Source organism: Eucalyptus grandis, chromosome 10 (assembly GCF_016545825.1).
Source record: "Eucalyptus grandis isolate ANBG69807.140 chromosome 10, ASM1654582v1, whole genome shotgun sequence".
Taxonomy (NCBI): Eukaryota; Viridiplantae; Streptophyta; class Magnoliopsida; order Myrtales; family Myrtaceae; genus Eucalyptus; species Eucalyptus grandis.
This window is the reverse complement of record NC_052621.1, coordinates 720,509-738,491: the sequence shown is the minus strand read 5'-3', so window position 1 is coordinate 738,491 and position 17,983 is coordinate 720,509. Positions and strand designations below refer to the sequence as shown.

Here is a 17,983-nt window from a genome sequence, read left to right as displayed (position 1 = left end):
GGCTGTGTGAACTGTGAAGTGTCTGCAGGCTGTGGAGGTTGGATTTATACAGAAGTGATGAGCGAGGAAGACGAGGAGATAAGAACGGGTGCCTTCCACCTTGTTTTTTTTTTTTTTTTTTTTTTTTTGTCAGTTCTACTTTATGCCTACTCTACACTCACTAGGCGTGGGAGTCGCAACACTCGAAACTTACGCGTTCCTACCCCTCATCCCCGAGAGGTGGGGATTTGAACCCGCCTCCTTCCATATTGGAAGGGCGTGGAAATCGCAACCCACTCCACCTTGTTTTTTTTTTTTTTTTTTTTGTCACTTACGCGTCTCACTACCCATCTCATCTCCCTAGGTGGAGGGATTTGAACCCGACCTCCCCCTTCCATATTGGAAGGGTGGCCACTGGGGCGAACCCCCAGTGGTTCACTCCACCTTGTTGATCAGTAGGAAAAGAAACATCGGACTTGGGCATCGTCATTATCTATGGAATTCTCCTAGTAATCTTCTCCTAGTGATCTTTGGCGATTTCAATTTGACCTTTTCTATTTTAGGTAATTTTCGAATTTTAACGATGGATTAGCGCTAGCACCAACCGCACAATTATCTGGCGGATATTATTAAAATCTTTGAGAATCTGTATAAATGGCACTTGCATTCTTTGAGTTCTTAGCTTTTATTTTCTTTCCAAATTTGGAGGAATATCGGCCGATATTGATTTTTGGCAGAAATGATATCTACCATTTTAAAAGTTACAGTTGAAACATTCATAAATATCTTATTATTTGAATGTAATCACTTAAATCCGTATCTTTAAATAGAAAAAAGGTAAGTAGATGTTATCATTCATTAAATATTGTTATTATCTAGTGAAGCAACGCCCATCATGTATCTGAAAGTCACACTCAAATTTCTTATGAATATCATATTACTTGAATGTTATGACTTACATAAACTAGAAAAATAAGGATCCACCTTGGGTTGTCCACCTCTTGCAAACTCAAAATTATTGGTCAAAACAGTACCATTAAAAATTCTAGCTATCAGCGCCGTTTAGCATAACATAATTCGAACTTAAAAATTCAAAAAAAAATCTCAAAAGAATTAAGTTGGGTGTTTTTTACAACCGGGTAAACGGAGCCCACGTCAACAGATATTGCCTTCGTATTAATAAAAGGATTGTAGATTAATTATAGCGTTGAACCACATCTTCGCCTAAATTAAATATCGCAAGTCCTTATAATGAAATCTCAACTGCATTGTGTGCTATTTGTTCCATTGGAAAAAAATTAACTATCTTGAAACGACGAAGGAACTCCAATTCAATTCATGTCTGGGTCGCCATAGCAATTGCCAACTGTTTCCGCGTTTTCCTCGATCCTAAAAAGGGAAATTAGGAGGTAGGTCAAGCACGACTTCTCCACCAACCCTAGTTTGTCTAGGATACCTCTTTAACTTGTTTTAGCCGATTTCTTTTATCGGGAAAAATCGGAATTAGGAACTCGAGATTTCCCTCAAATCTTCCTTTATATATATATATAGGGAAAAGGAGGAGGAATTTCACTTTTATTCAGAGTGGACGAGAGGACTCGCTTAATTTCGATATGGATCGCACATTGCATAAAAAAAATATTTATGAGCATTTTCTCTTCTTCTCTTTGTAATTAACAGAGACATTCAGATTTGACTCTCTGCAGCATGGGAGCGGATTGCTGCAACAAAAAAAAAAGAGAGAGAGAGAGAGGATATCTCGGTATGAAAAACAAACATACTGTCAACACCTCAACTGATTATCAGGTTCTGACCAAAAAAAAGAAAAATTGATTATCAGGTCAGTCTGAGGAAGCTGCTTGCTCTTCAAGATCTTATGCATTGACTTGAGAAATTGAAAGGAAAGCTCCTCTAGCATTGACAATCAAACGCCATTTCCTATAGGAGGAAGGTCCCGATCCCTCACAGCTGACTTTCTTTTTTTTTTTGGTGGTTTGTGGGTGGGTTTTTGTTTTGTTTTGTTTTTTTTTTGGGGGGAGGGGGGGGGCGGTGGGGGCAAAACCTGCTCAGTTAGGGGTCAAATATGACAAGTGGTTTCTACTTTATACAAGTTATTGCAGATTTTAGTAAAATATCCAGCAGACAAACTCATACACCCTAAGAAATCAACAAATGTAATTCACAATGACCTTTCCTTTTCATGGAAAAGTGCACACAACTTCATCATTTTTGCAGAAGTTTCTTCATTTCAGAGAACACCCATCAACAAATCAAAGTACCCAGAATTATAATTCATCACATCATCTTTAAAATCATCAGATAATCAGGCTTGCTTGGCAAACTAATCCAGCAAGCCATTCAATTGGTGTCACATTGTTGAGAGAAATCGTTTCAAGGTTTTTTTTTTGGTTACAAAACAGTTGATTACTTTCATTCATTAATACGATAGGCACATGATAAAGGTAAACATAATTCCGAATATAAAATATCCCTATAAAATATCCCGAAGAGGCTGGGGATGGACAAGCACCCAATTAATAGAAATGAGGCAATTTTTTCATGTCCAAGTAAAACTAAAGGGTCCACCAGAGAATTCAAGAAATAAAAACATGCAACAATTGATTTTCGCACATGATTCATGAACTATGACATAAATATTGGAACACCTTCAGGGGGTTTAGCCAAGTAAAAGACAATACGAATTCCGTTAGCATCTTGATCGAGAAAACAATAAATGTTCCGCCACACATCCTCAGTATCGCCACTTCAGCCTAAAAAACTTCTAAGTGTACCATCTTCGATTATTTTGCTTGGTATTAGGCAATACCTGACTTTTCATGACTATTTCCAGAAAAAGATCACAGCAAACACCACATAACAAGCAAATCAGACAAACACGAATTCACCATGTCATAAAATTTGTAGGTTCGGCCAAAAGTGAACCAAAAATCGACAATTAAGAAAGAGGTAGAAAAGGTCAGACAAAAATTTGATAGCTAACAATAGTAAATTCCAAGTAGAGCAAATCTAGTATCTTCTCTCAACATGTAAAACCAAAATGTAAAAATTGACTCAATTACATTCCAGTGAAGGCCTTCTTCCCACCGCCGCCTGATGATCCCGCCAGAATCACCTTCAACACATTAAACCTCACGGTCTTTGACAACGGCCTGACATAGAAAAATCTAGTTAAAGAAATGGCCTCCGGTTAAATGTCACCGGAACATATTAATTGCATGAAGAAAGAAACCTGCACTGGCCAATAGTAAACAATTAAGAATATAGTTTTGGTATAAGAAAGTCACCGCGCTTCCAAGCCTCCAACACCTCGAGTGTTGTGACATCTCACTCATCTAAACTAATTACAAGCACACCTCCTATAAGTACTTAATCAGATTCAGCATGACCAGATGAAAAAACATATTTTGCTACCACTGCTTAAAACTTACAGTGGTGAATTTCTCCAATTTTCTCATTTGGTGTTACTAGAGGTAGTACCAGCAAAGTGGGCAAAGTCTATTGAGCCACCCCTTGAGAAATCGAATCATATGTCATTTGACCTATACTATTTTAAAAACCAATACCGGATATATCAGCCATGCGAATAGTGCGTGTAACACCATAAATGGTCTTAACCCGAAGGCCCGCAACATTTATTGCCACAAAACTAGGCCTTGAGGTCTGAATCTCTCCAATAGCTGTGGTCGAACCGACTAAAGGAACATCTCTAGAAACATTCTAGACATTATTATGCACTTGATTGTTATTAGCCATCTTGATTTTCTAATAAACCCATTAACAGTAAAGAAACAAATCGCTATAAGATTGTTGGAAAATATATATACGTAATATTGTTTGTTGTAACCTGAAAACATTAAACAGGAAAAATAACTTTGATAAAGCGATAAAAATATTGAATATTTCTTCTTAACAAGTAAAGAAGATACAATTACAAACCAAATTTGAAATTGCACAGCTCTTATACAATTACAATAGTATTAAACAGGAGGTGGGGTATAAATTATTGAATTTTCTTAAAGCAATTAGTTCTTACAAATGGTGATATGCATATTCACGAACTATACCTCCCAAAATATGACACCTTGAAGCTGTTTGTATTAGCACCAAATTTAACTGTGAGGCAAATATGGCCTGGAAAATTCGAACTCAAGATCTCCAACTCTAATACCATGTTAAATTTGGTCAGACCATTACTAACTATTGTAAAAGTTTAAGCTATTAGATAAATGTGTGTTTTATTATTTAAATATTATAATCAATGCAAATAGGATAATTGAACTTTTCATGAAACCAGCACACTTAAACAAAAATAAAGTGAAGAGATGTGTCGTTCTTCCTTTTTTTCCTTGTGAATGAAAAATAGTTCAAATCAATTTGTAAAGTTTGAGAGGTCATGTATTGAAGATATACATGAACTAAAAATACAGGAATACAAGAGATACACAAATTAAAGAAATACATGACATGAAGAAATATATCTCATTTTGCTCACTTTCGTTGATCCATTAACCCATAATTACAACAATGATTCTATGCAAAAAATAAAATGAGGATACGGCACTAATAAAGGAGCGACTAAAAGCCAAACTTTGGTGTGTTAAACTACATTTGATCAACAGGTGGGCAGCTCATGGGCGTGCGGCGCACCCGCCCACTAAAATGTCTAGGCTGAATTTTTAGGCCCAATTAGCAGGCGGAAGCGGGCCCACTCGCCCGTGAGAGTAAATTTTTTTTATTTATATTCACTTTATATTTTTGTTTGGGTCTCGATAGGTCCCCTTATTTCCTTCCTTTTTTATTTTTCAGAATTAGATTATTTGGTCCTGACGTATTAGAGGAATTTCTCTGGAGCTTCTCAATCTTTTCTCCATGAAGGGTAAGTAAATTCCCAGGAATCCTGCGAAAAAGAAGGGGGCAACAGTTATCCAAGGCGTGACCTCTTGCATTGGATGGAGGCACCGGGCAATAAGCTGTGGATCACTTGGCACGAGAACGATTGAAGCTGGCCCCCTAGTTCTTTTGGAATGCAACACCAACGTCACGGTTGCGATGCTCGCCATCTTCATCAGGATTTTTTTTTTTTTTTGGTCAAAAAAGATACTGATGCATTATCTTAAGTAGTCTTAGAACACAACAATGGGTTACATTCGGAAACTAAAATATTCCATAGAGATAGAGGGGGTCTATGAACCCAATTTGGAGGAAGTTTCTTTGCACGATGATTTCATACTAGCCAATCAGCAGCCTGATTTGCCTCCCGCGGACAGTAGATTACTGTTACGTTTTGGCCCAGAAAGAGCTCTTGTCGGCAGCGTTGAATTATCTCTCTTAAATTCCATGGAATCTCGGCCCGGCCCATGACGAAATTCACCACCGCTAAATTGTCGCTTTCACAGGTAAGGTAAACTGCTTCACTTCGTGTCTTCACGTACGACGACTTCCAGTTCAAGATAAAGCGTAATCCGTGTAAAAGGGCTTCCGCTTCGCTTGTGCCGACGAAGAAGCCCTAGCCTCTCGCCGCAAAGCCATCAACGACAGATCCCTCTTCATCTCTTGCGATTCCGACCACAGAACAGAGGTTTTCTCCCGATACCCATGAGGCGTCGACGTTCACTTTCAATTGACATTTTCCCGATGGAGTCCAGACCTTTGATAAGCGTTGAGATGTGGTCTGATTTGTGTTTTTCTTTCTTCCTCTGCTGAAAGCTAAATTCTGGGTTTGTGCGAGATCGAGGACGTCCGTCGGGCTTGGGATTTTTCCTCTGAAGATCCGTGCGTTTCGAGCCTTCCAGATCTGCCATAGGATCCCTGCGATGAATTCTCTTTCAGGTGAACCCTTTCGTGATGCGAATGTTGCCGAAAGCCACTGATCTATCCTTTTGATTTGTTTCAACATATTCTTCCCCTGTAGCCGGATATTTTTCCAGATCTCTTTAGTCCACCTGCAGAATAGGAAGAGATGTTCGGTGGTTTCAATATGCGTATGACATATCTAACATAATGGATCCGAGCTGATCTTCTTTTGTAGAGGTTCTCCCTTGTGGGAATGGCACTTTGACAAATGCTCCGGAGGAAGGTTCGATTTTCGGTGGGACGAGAGACTCCCGGATCTGCTCCATAAAGATCGTGGGGGCTAGTAAGAACACGAGGCTTTCGTGAATTTGGTCTAATAGTCGATGATTGGGATCTATTGTATCCACTTTTCACCATGAATTCTCCTTTGCAATTTCCTATCCATATTCTACTGTCTGGTTTGGGATCTTTACTCAAGGGAATAGCTAGAATCTCGCTTGCTACTTTCTCTTCAAAGTACTGATGAATAAGAGTATGTTTCCAAGTTCGGGTATCTTCGTTTATCAAATCTTCAACCATAGTTGGTTCTGTTGGGTTTACTGATTCCCCTGTTAACTCCTGTGATAACCATTTATCCTCCCTTATTTTGATTGATTTACCATCCCCAACTAACCATTTCACATCTGATTTCATAGAGTCTCGCCCCAACAGCATACTTTGCCAGCCCCAAGAGGATCGCTGGCCCTTCTGTGCACTCCATATATCTCCATAAGGGAAGTATGTGCCCTTTAGAACTTTGCTCCATAACGCATCCGGGGACTTGTGTAGACGCCAGACCTGTTTGCCCAGCATTGCACAATTGAAGGTAATTAAGTCTTTGAACCCCATCCCTCCTTCATCCTTTCTTGTCTTCATAGCTTCCCAATTCTTCCAGTGAATTCCTTTCTTTGAGTCTCCTTTCTGCCACCAGAATGACGCTATTCGCCTTTATATTGCTCTGCAGATGGACAAGGGTAGCTTGAAGATCGACATGGCATAGGTTGGGATGGCCTGCACCACACTCTTAATCAGGACCTCCTTTCCTGCTTTGGTAAGTAATTTTTCCTTCCAACCCTCCAGCTTTGAATTCACTCTGGTGAGTATCCATGCAAATAATTCTTTTTTAGATTGTCCCCATTCTGTAGGGATACCTAGGTATTTCCCTGTCTTGTCAAAAACGGGCACTCTCAGCTCTTGAGCCATATTCCTCTTAAGTAGTGGGGGACAATCTTACTAAAATAAACGCCTAACTTGTTTAAGTTGACAGCTTGCCCCGTTGCATAGCAATACTGATTAATTGTAAGTGTCAAATTCTGACATTCCTTTAAAGTCCCATCCATGAAGAAAATAACATCATCCGCAAACATAAGGTGAGAAAGCTTAGGACAGAACCTGTTGAGCTGTATACCTTGTATGCTGCCTTCTGCTACTGCTTTTTGCATCAACCAAGTTAACACATTAGTGATTAGGATGAATAAATAAGGCGACAATGGGTCTCCTTGCCTTAGACCTCTGGAAGGACTAAAAAACGGGGTAGGTTCTCCATTAAGCTTAACGTTGAAAGTCACTGTTGTGATGCATTGCATTATTAAAGCCACCCATTTCTCTGAAAAACCCATTTGCAGCATGCAATCCCGAAGAAAATCCCATTCAATTCTGTCATATGCTTTCTGCATATCTAATTTAAGTACTGCCTGATGTTTCTTCTTTCTTTTGGTGATGCGCAGCTGGTGTAGCACTTCCTGCACTATTAGGATGTTATCCCGTATCTGTCTCCCCTATACAAAGGCACTCTGTTCAGGTTCGATTATCTCTGGCAGCCATTGCTTCAATCTATTGGCAAGTAGTTTTGATATGATTTTATAACTGAAATTGCAAAGACTGATAGGTCTAAACTGACAAATTGTCTCAGGGTTTTTCACTTTGGGAATCAAGGCAATATATGTTTGGTTTAGATGAGGATCCAAAACCCCTGTGTTGAAGAAGCTCTGTACCAGGTGGAATAGGTCAGTCTGAATAATATCCCAATCATTTTGATAGAACATACCATTAAACCCATCAGGGCCAGGCGCTTTCAAGGCTCCCAATTGATAAACTGTTGTTTTGATTTCCTCCATCGTGGGATTAGCCACCAGCGATGCATTTATGCGATCATCAATAGGAGTATGGCATTGGCATAAGACTGGCTGATAATGATGTTCCCCTGCTGTTGTATATAAGGTGCTGTAATAATTTTTAATGTGAATCCTGATTTCTGCTAGATCCCGACACCATCTGTCTTCTTCCACTTTCAGCATCGTAATGTGATTTCGACGCCTCCTTTGGACTGTTGTAGCATGAAAGAAACGTGTATTTTTGTCTCCCCACTGTAACCATTTAATTCTTGACCTCAATCCCCAATATTGTTCCTCCTGCTTTCTTAATGTGTCGATCCGGTGGATGATGCTTTTCTCTTCCTTTCTGTTTGAATGTGACTGATTGGTTATTGTTGTTAGGGCCTGAGTTAACTCTCTTATCCTACTGGGTGCATGAGCAAACTTTTTTTGACTCCACTGTGTCAATTTTTTTGCTGTTTCCTGAAGCTTGTCTGAGAAAGTTGGCTGAGGATAGACTGTGTTAGTCCATGCATGGTGAATAACATCGTGATATTCTTCATTTTCTAACCAGAAAGCCTCCATTTTAAATTCTCTTCTTCTTTTCCTTTGTGCAGGGTATAGCCTCAGAACAAGAGGACTGTGATCCGAGCCTATTGCTGGAAGAGCATGAATTTCTGCATCATGGAAGAGTACTCGCCATTCCAAGGTACATAACGCCCTATCCAATCTTTTTTAACAAGATCGTCCCTTCTCTGTTGTTTGCCCACGTGAATGCACATCCTTGACTGTCCATATCCATCAGGGATAACTCATTAAGCATGTCTCTAAATGCTGCGATTCTTTTATTATCTGCTTCCCTTCTCCCAACCTTCTCCCATACATATAGAATCTCGTTAAAATCACCCAAGCATATCCATGGGTGGGAACTGTGGGGTTTCAATGTCTTCAAATGCTGCCATAGTTGTATCCTCTCACCAAAATTTGTGGATGCATGAATAAAAGTAATCTGCATCACTGATTTCCTGGCTGGTTCAGTGCATTTGACATCTATAAATTGTTTTGAACTGCTTTGCACTTGCAATGATACTTCCTCATTCCACATTAACGCCAACCCCCCTGCTATACCCGTTGGGTTTTCTAAAAATAAGTGCTGAAATTGAAGTTTCCTGGATATACTTTCCACCCTCGTTGCTTTGTTTTTAGTCTCCATTAGAAAAACTATACTGGGCCTTTCCAGAGCAATTAATGCTCTTAGCTCTTGGATTGTCAGGGGGTTGCCTAGCCCCTGACAATTCCAGCTAATAATTTTCATGTCTTCTTTGGTGGCTTATTAGGGCTAGCCACCAAAGCCCAATCTGTGCCATCCTTAAGCAACTTCATTGGGGTCTCCGTCATGCCTGAGTCATCTATGATAAGAGGTATAGGTTCAGGTAGGCATTTCTGTTTTTTGGTTTTCTACACTTTCATATTCTTTTTGCTGCTTTTTCCTATCTTCAAAGAATTTTGTATTGAAGCATCTGAGCAAATGATCTGTTTTCCATGATCTTTGATAACCTGCTGATTTGTGATAGGGGTTTCCAAGATCTCCGGCTCCATGGAACTTTCTGCTCTTCTTTTGCTGCATACTTCAAGACGTATTTCTGGATCTTTCTCTCTTATAATTAGATCATGCTTGCTGCCTAGAGAAGGTTCTTCAGGTATGGTTTCTTCTATTATAATGTCTTCTTCAATGTTGCCATAAAAGGCCTCCCAATAAGGGCTGTGATCACTGACTTCTGCTTTCAGCCATGGTCCGTAGGAGCCAATTTTGTTGATTGCCCATGGAGATTCTGCATAAGGTATTTCTGAACAATCTTGTGCATAGTGGCCTATTCTTCCACAGGAGTAACAATAATGGGGTAATCTTTCGTATTTATATTCAACCCACAGCCATTTATGGCCAATATCCAAGATAGTTCCTGCTTTCAGAGGAGTAGTTAAGTCTACTTCCACTCTGACTCTTCCTCCTTTTTGCTGCAGGTTTCCCATGGTTTCAAGCTTAATTTCCTGGACCTGGCCGAGTTTTTTCCCCAAATCATGGTAAATTGTTTCAACCCTCCATCCAGGGGGGATTCCTCCAATTCTTACCTTGAAGGCTGCTCTAGAAAAATCATAACAGTGTTCTGTAATTTTAGGCTCGCATTGTTTTAGAACAAGCAGATTACTGGAATAACACCAAGGTGCAGATTTTAGGATTCTATCCTTTTCCGCCTCTGATTGAAATACAAAGGTAAAGAGACCTAGTCCTTTTTGTGCACATTCTACTGCCTCTACTTTCCATGCTTTCTTTATAGTTGTGAAGAATGCTGGAAAGTTGACATTGGGTTTTGAGTAAAGTTTACCCAAAATTGTTCTCTTACATTCATCTCTTTTCTGTAATGATATCTTCGGGTTTACTTCAACTACATCTTCCTCATACCACAAATGACCTAATCGTTTACATAATGCTGCAACCCGCAACTCATTGTCATCTTTTCTATCCATGCTATGTAAAAACCATAAAAAAAACTTAATAGCAACAGTCAATATTTCTGAGTACTTCTTAAATCCCTCTCAGACATTTTATCAAACATCTTACTGACAGAGAGCTCAATAAGATTTTCAGTATATCTCCTTATCAGAGCCGGATCCACACCTTTTCACAGAAGCATCTACGGTGAATTTGTTCCAGATCAGAATCGTATTCAACAACCCACCACTACGCCAGAAGTCCAGAGCCAGATTACGAGCTTCTTCATCCAGACATCATTAACTCTACCCACAGATCGAAAGGGAGGAAATCCAACCTTGATTGAAGCCACATAAGTCGTAGATCCTGCCGATCGAGCGAGGCTACTGCACTATGTGAAGAGTAGAATGCCACCATACTCAACAAAAAAGAACTGGCGAAACATTCTTTAGGGTTTTTGTTTTTTGTCAATCAATCTGTAACAAGGACAAAAAGGAGTAGAGATTTGTGGTATTTAGACTGAGTCTAGGTTTTGGGGAGGAGACATCACTACCAGAGGGTAGAGAGAGCTCGCATACACGAGAGAGCTGAACTTGGATGAAAGGGAGACAATTTTCATAGGAAAGCTTCGAGGATGTCTTATTTTCGACGAAATATGATTATTATCGTTCAGAAATAAATTCGTGAAAGCTTTTCAAGCAATAAAACTTTGATAAGGATAGTATAGTGCGCAAATAAAAAAATTATTCACGTTCTAGTACTTCACAAAACCAGAAGACCAAATTAACACACCTCCATAATTCAACATAATTATTTGTGACGCTGAAGCAGAACTCTTAGCTTTCAATTGACTCCCACTTAATTTGGATTGGACGGACTTGACATGCCCATCCACGCCGGTGGGAGCATCCCAGTTTGCTCCTCCACCGTCTTGAATAGTGGTGGCAACATAAGGTAAACCCCAGCAACGTCCTTCATCGCATTGCCGGTCCGGCTCCCGCTTCCGTCGCCCCCTTCTTCACCGCTAGTCCAAATGCTGATCTTTGGTTGCAGCCCCATGATGGCCTACGCATTCACTTTCGCCATCTCTTGGAACACACTGTTGTTGATCATCATGTAATCCCTGAGGGCGGCGTAGTCGCCCCCCAGTGCTTCGAGCAGCGTTTGCAGATAAGTGCCCTGGGCTTGGGCCAATGCCACAAGTACCTCGATCTCTCTCTTCTTGGCATAGAACTCTACATCGGCAAGCTGCTGCCTCGCGAACAAGCCAGCCACAGCAATCACCTTCTAGGCCTCCGCCTCCTTCTCCTTCTCGTACAAGACTGCTTCCATGTCTTTCTGCTTCCTGTAGAGCTCCCAGTTTGCTTCTTGTACCTTAGATTTAGATTCAAAAATGCAAGTGTCCTTTGAGAGAGTTCAATCATAACCACAGTCTCCATCCCCTCAACCAACCATCTACTTGACAAACTATGGCCGACTCCTCTTGAGACACCAAATGTAACATCAACATTCTCGTACGTGTGAAGCAACATTCCAGCATAGTACCAATTATTTTGAGATTCTAGAAGGTCACCAGCCTTTTAAATTGCTATGCCAGGCTACATGCCCGAATATAAACATAGTTTGCTTAATTTTACGTACCTTTAACTTAACCTATGGTACTCTTGCTCCATCTCGCCTATACATGTGGAACAGCTCGAATATAAACATAGGGGTATTGGTCCTTGATCAAGACGAACGATGTAATGTTTTTTACAAACATCAAGCGAAGCGTCTTCTAATGTAAACCAAATAAAGCATGACAGTTTCCTTTGTTCTCTCTAGTCCTACTTTACTATTCTTTCTTGCCGATGACTAGAGGATGCATTCGCATTGAAAGCGAAATCCCATTAGAGAGAATCCTAACATTATCAATAGACTATGCCAAGAGAGATGTCGGGTTTACCTTGGTTTCGTAATCTACAATGGCCTGGCTCAAAAACTCGGCCTTGAGCTTTTCCGTCAGCGTCAGGCCGTTCATCCTCTCGACCTCCCACTGCAGCCGGGCCTCTCTCAGCGCCATTGATTTAGCGCCCTCCACCTGCGCCACCTCGGCCTCCTTAGTCCAACCTGCCTTCTTCTTTGCCAACTCTGCGTTAGCCTCCGCGACCTTGGCCTCTCTTTCGTTCTCATAGACCATCACTTGTGTTCTCACCCTGATCTCCTCCTTCTTCCCCTCCCCCTGTCTCTGTGTCGCAATTATCTTTGTCTCTGCATCAATCTTTGCCGCGTTTTGCAAAGTTTGCGCTTTGCTAAGCTTGGCCCCAATCTCACCCTTCATCCTGGCCTCCGACACGTCAACCTTTGCTTGGTTCGCCGCCTCCACATGCGTCTATTGGCCCAAGTAAGAGAAGTACTCATGCCTTGGGAGATCCACCAGTTGCTTAATGTTCGCGTTATAGATCAGCAAGCCAAATTGGTTGAGCTCAAGCTGGACTTTCCCGAACACCTCTTGCTTGAACTCCTTGGTGCCCCGGAAGATCTCTTCCATGGTCATCGAGGCTGCGAGGACTCAAGTCTCTCCCTCAATGATCCCTTGGACGAGCTCTTTGGTGTGGTGGGACAGCTTGTCGTGGGGGGACAAGAGCTTCGCGTACTTCACAAGGCTTGCCTCGTCATCGACACGGGGCCCGATGGTGAATACCGGGGGGAGGACGAAAGGGAGCTTCCCGGTGCTCATGGCTTGGAGCTCGAAGGTGTAGTTTACTGGCGTCACATCGAAGACAGCGCAGGACTGTCCAAGGAGGACCCATCCCTTCTTCACTATCTTTATGTCGGAGATGCCAAAGCCGGTGATGACCAAGAATTCCGAAGCGTTCACTACTCGGTACATGTTCTCTTCTCACTACTCAAAAACAAGCTGAAAGGCTTACTTGTAGGTTGTGTGAAGTGGTTGTAGGTTATTCATTCGTAGGCTTTGCTGATCAGTAGGAAAGGAATATCGATTGACCTTCGCATCATCTTCCACATCCTTTTTTTTTTGGTCGAAAAGAACTGACATTTACTAGATTAACTCGGAGTCTTACATAATATCGATGGAGAAAGATCGGTACATAAAATATTCCAGAGAGGAAAAGGAGGAGAAAGCAGCCAATTAGTAGGTAGAGTGTTGAGTTGATGATTCCGAACGATCCAATCCGCTGCGGCATTTGCTTGGCGTGGACAATGGATAACCGTAATATTTTTATTTCGGGCTAGCCCATTCCTACATCGCTGGACGACTTCTTTTAGGTTCCATGGAGGTTCGGCCCGGCCCATCACCATTTCAACAATCGCGGAACAGTCACTTTCAATGAAGCACATATCAGTTCGACTTCCAGAGTTCTCTACGTGCGTCGTCTTCAGTTCGTGTGTGTACAATATCCCATGTGAAATCGCCTCTACTTCAGCTTCACTTGCCGAAGAAACCCTAGTGGTGGCCGCGAAGCCCTTAAGGGTTCTTCCTTCGGAATCGCGCATCACGCCCGCGACCGAACAGAGAAATTCGCCTTCTCGCCAAGCCGCATCCACGTTTAGTTTCACATCCGTCCCTACAGGAGGCTTCTAGTGAGCAGGTTTGTTTCGGTTGGGTTTCCTTTCATTTCGATTTGGTTTTCTGCTGCTGAACAAAAGTTGTTGGTCCTGTGCTGTGGTCAACAGATCTTCTGGTCTAGGTGCTTTCTGTCAAAAATCCAGCTATTTCTCGCCTTCTAGACGTTCCACAAGACCATACCAGTAAGCTCTAGATCAGGTGAGTCTTGATCTTTTCGAAAGGCGTTAACCAGCCACTGATCTATTCGTTTAATGTTGCGTCTTGGTCTGATTGTTATAAACACCGGGTCTTCCCAGATTTTCTTGGTCCATTTGCATAAAAACAGAAGATGCTCTATGGTTTCTGGACTTGTACTGCATAGCGGACATAGGGGATCGCTGACTATTTTCCTTGTATATAGGTTTTCTCTCGTTGGGAGGGCGTTTTGACATATGCTCCAGAGGAAAGATCGGACCTTTGGTGGCACATCAAGACTCCAGATTTGAGTCCATAAGGTGCGTGGTGGTTGATATGAACACGAGGGACGATTGTGATCTGTTTTACTTGTATTTATGATTGCTCTGTTGTATCCACTCTTGACAGAGTATTGCCCTGTTCTGTTACCCGTCCATATAAGCATATCTAGCTGTGGATGTTGGCTTAAGGGAATTGCTAGAATCTCTTTTGCAACATTTTCTTCGTACAGTTGATGGATGAGTTGTTGTTTCCATTCTCTGGATTCTGCGTTGATCAATTCCGATACTAAAATAGGTTCTGTTTGGTTTACTTCCCCGCCAATTACTCCTTGTGAGAGCCATCTGTCTTCTCTGATTCGAATAGATTTTCCATCTCCTACTAACCATTTAGTGTTGTTCTTTATGATGTCTCTGCCGAGGATTAAACTGTGCCAACCCCATGATGGTCGGTGTCCCTTTGAAGCTGTCCAGACATCACCGTGGGGGAAATAAATCCCTTTCAACACTTTGCTCCATAGAGCTGATGGGGAGGTGGCAAGTCGCCATGCTTGCTTGCCTAACATGGCTCTATTAAAGGTGAGCAGATCTTTAAACCCGAGGCCACCTACATCTTTTCGAGTTTTCAAGACTTCCCATCTTTTCCGATGCATCCCTCTTTTAGCATCTTCGTTCTGCCACCAAAATGACGCAATACGTTGTTCTATGGCTCTACAAATGGACACAGGCAGCTTGAAGATAGACATTGCATAAGTAGGTATGGATTGCACAACACTCTTGATTAGCACTTTCTTTCCCGCTTTTGTCGGTAATTTTTCCTTCCAACCTGCTAACTTTGCATTTACTCGGCCAGGGATCCACGCAAAAGACTCTTTCTTGGATTGACCCCACTCGGTAGGTATACCCAGGTACTTCCCTGTTTTCTGTAGAACAGGTACTCTCAATTGTGTGGCCAAGTTGTGTTTCAATACTTTTGGACAATTGCCACTGAAAGAAACCCCTGATTTATTTAGATTAATTGCATGTCCTGTAGCGTAGCAATATTGACTGAGTATTTGGGCAAGATTCTGACACTCTGTCAGATTTCCATCCAGAAAGAATATCGCATCATCGGCAAACATTAGATGTGATAATTTGGGACAATTTCTGGTTAACTGTATGCCTTTGAGTGTTCCATCTGCTAATGCTTTTTTCATCATCCAGGTTAACACATTGGATATCAAAATGAATATATAAGGTGAGAGTGGATCACCTTGTCTGAGGCCTCGCGAAGGATGGAAGAAAGAGGTAGGTTCTCCATTGATTTTCACGCTATAAGTGACGGTGGATATACATTGCATGATTAAGGAGACCCACTTGGCATGAAACCCCATATGCAGCATGACATCCCTCACAAAATCACATTCTATTCTATCGTATGCTTTCTGCATATCAAGCTTCAGAATAGCCTGATGTTTTTTCCTGTTTTTTTGTTCGCAGTTGATGCAGAACTTCCTGGACGATGAAGATATTGTCCTGAATTTGCCTCCCTGAAACGAACGCACCCTGCTCCGGTTCAATGATAAGTGGCAGCCACTTTTTAAGTCTGTTTGCCAAGATTTTTGAGATGATTTTATAACTGAAGTTGCACAGGCTAATGGGTCTAAATTGGCTGATATTTTCACGGCTTTTAACTTTTGGGATCAGCACAATATGGGTCTGATTTAGCCGATTGTCGAGAACACCCTTCTGAAAAAACTCCTGTACTAGCTGAGCCAGATCATCTTTGATGCTTTCCCAGGATTGTTGGTAGAAAGTGCCATTGAAACCATTAGGGCCAGGAGCCTTGAGAGCTCCCAGTTGAAAAACAGCTGCATGGATTTCTTCCAATGAAGGTATTGCCACCAGTTCTTCATTTATATTCTCTGTTATCGGGGAGGGGCATTGATGTAGGATAGGTTGGTAGTATCGTGACCCTTCAGTCTTGTATAGGTTCTCATAGTAAGATTGAATATGTTGCTGTAACATCCGGGGTTCTCTGCACCAACTTTTATCCTTTAATTGCAGCATTGTGATTCGATTTTGTTGCCTCCTGTTGACTGTTGTAGCATGGAAAAACCGGGTATTCTGATCTCCCCAATGCAACCATTTGATGCGTGACCTCATTCCCTAGAACTATTCTTCTTGCCTTCTCAATGTATCGATTTGATTGATGATCTGCTGCACTTTCTGCTTTGTCGTGTGCTGTTCTGTTTGATTTGTTAGTGTTGTGAGGGTTTGGTTAAGCTGTTTGATTTGTGTGTAAGCATTTGCGAACTTCTCTCTGCTCCATTTGATTAATTGTTGTGATGTCCTCACTAGTTTCTCTGCAAAAGGGGAGGTTGGAGTTGTTTTCTCTGCCCATACTTGCTGGATGAGTTCGTGATACTATGCATGTTCTGTCTGTCCCGAAAGCTTCCAATTTGAACCTGTTTCTTTCTTGTCTTTACTCCAGGGTGCAGTCGAAGGACTAGGGGGCTATGGTCTGAACCGATTGCTGGAAGGGCTTGCACTTCTGCTTCATGAAAGGTAACTCTCCACTCGAGGGAACAGAGCACTCGATCGAGTCGTTTCTTTACTAATTCAGCCCCTTCCCTTTTATTTGTCCATGTGTATGCGCATCCATGACTGTCGACATCCATCAGAGATAGATCATTAATCATGTTTCTGAAAGCTGTGATTCGTCTATTATCTCGCTTCTTTTTCCCAACTTTCTCCCAAACGTATCTCATTGAAATCTCCCATGCGGATCCATGGTTGAGAAGTTGGAGGTTTAAGGGTTCCCAACACTTGCCATAAAGCCAGACGCTCTCCAAAATCTGTAGATGCGTGGACGAAGGTAATCTGCATACCTTGTTTACTATCAGGGTCAATGCACTGCACATCTATAAATTGCTTTGAGCTTGCCTGCACCTTCAATTCGATTTCCTCTTGCCACATGATTGCCAATCCCCCCGCTATTCCTGTTGGATCCACCAAATAAAGGTTCTGGAATTTGAGTTTTCTACGAATCCTTTCTACCATAATTGCTTTATTTTTCGTCTCCATGATAAAGAGTAAGTTAGGCCTTTCATGAGCTGTTAAAGCTCTTAATTCCTGAATTGTCAGGGGGTTGCCCAGCCCCTGACAATTCCAACTCACAATTTTCATGGCTTTTGTGGTGGCTTATTAGGGCTAGCCACCAAAGCCCATACTTGGTCGTCTGGGATCAGATTCACTGGTGTCTCCAATAGGTCTACTTCATCTAGGAGGAGAGATGATTTTTCTGGCATACATTTCTGTTTTTTGGCCTTTTGTACTTTCATTGTCTTCTTACTGCTTTTTCCAACTTTTAATAGCAAGGGGTTTTGAGTTTTAGGGCATATCACCTGTTTTCCTCAGTCTCGGTCTTGTCTTTTGCCATAGGTACAAGTGCTGAAGTTATCATTTGTTCCCGAGCCGCTTTCGGTCTCTTTTTTTGTGCATGCTACTATTTGCATGTTCGAGGCGGATCAAGCTCAATGGGGTTCATTTCATTCGTTTTAAG

At 41.7% G+C, this 17,983-nt stretch overlaps 1 pseudogene; it reads right to left on the bottom strand.

Annotated features, from left to right (window-relative positions):
• Nucleotides 1-11,274: 11,274 nt before the first annotated feature.
• Nucleotides 11,275-13,288, bottom strand: LOC104420912 (annotated as a pseudogene).
• Between the last annotated feature and the right edge of the window lie 4,695 nt (nt 13,289-17,983).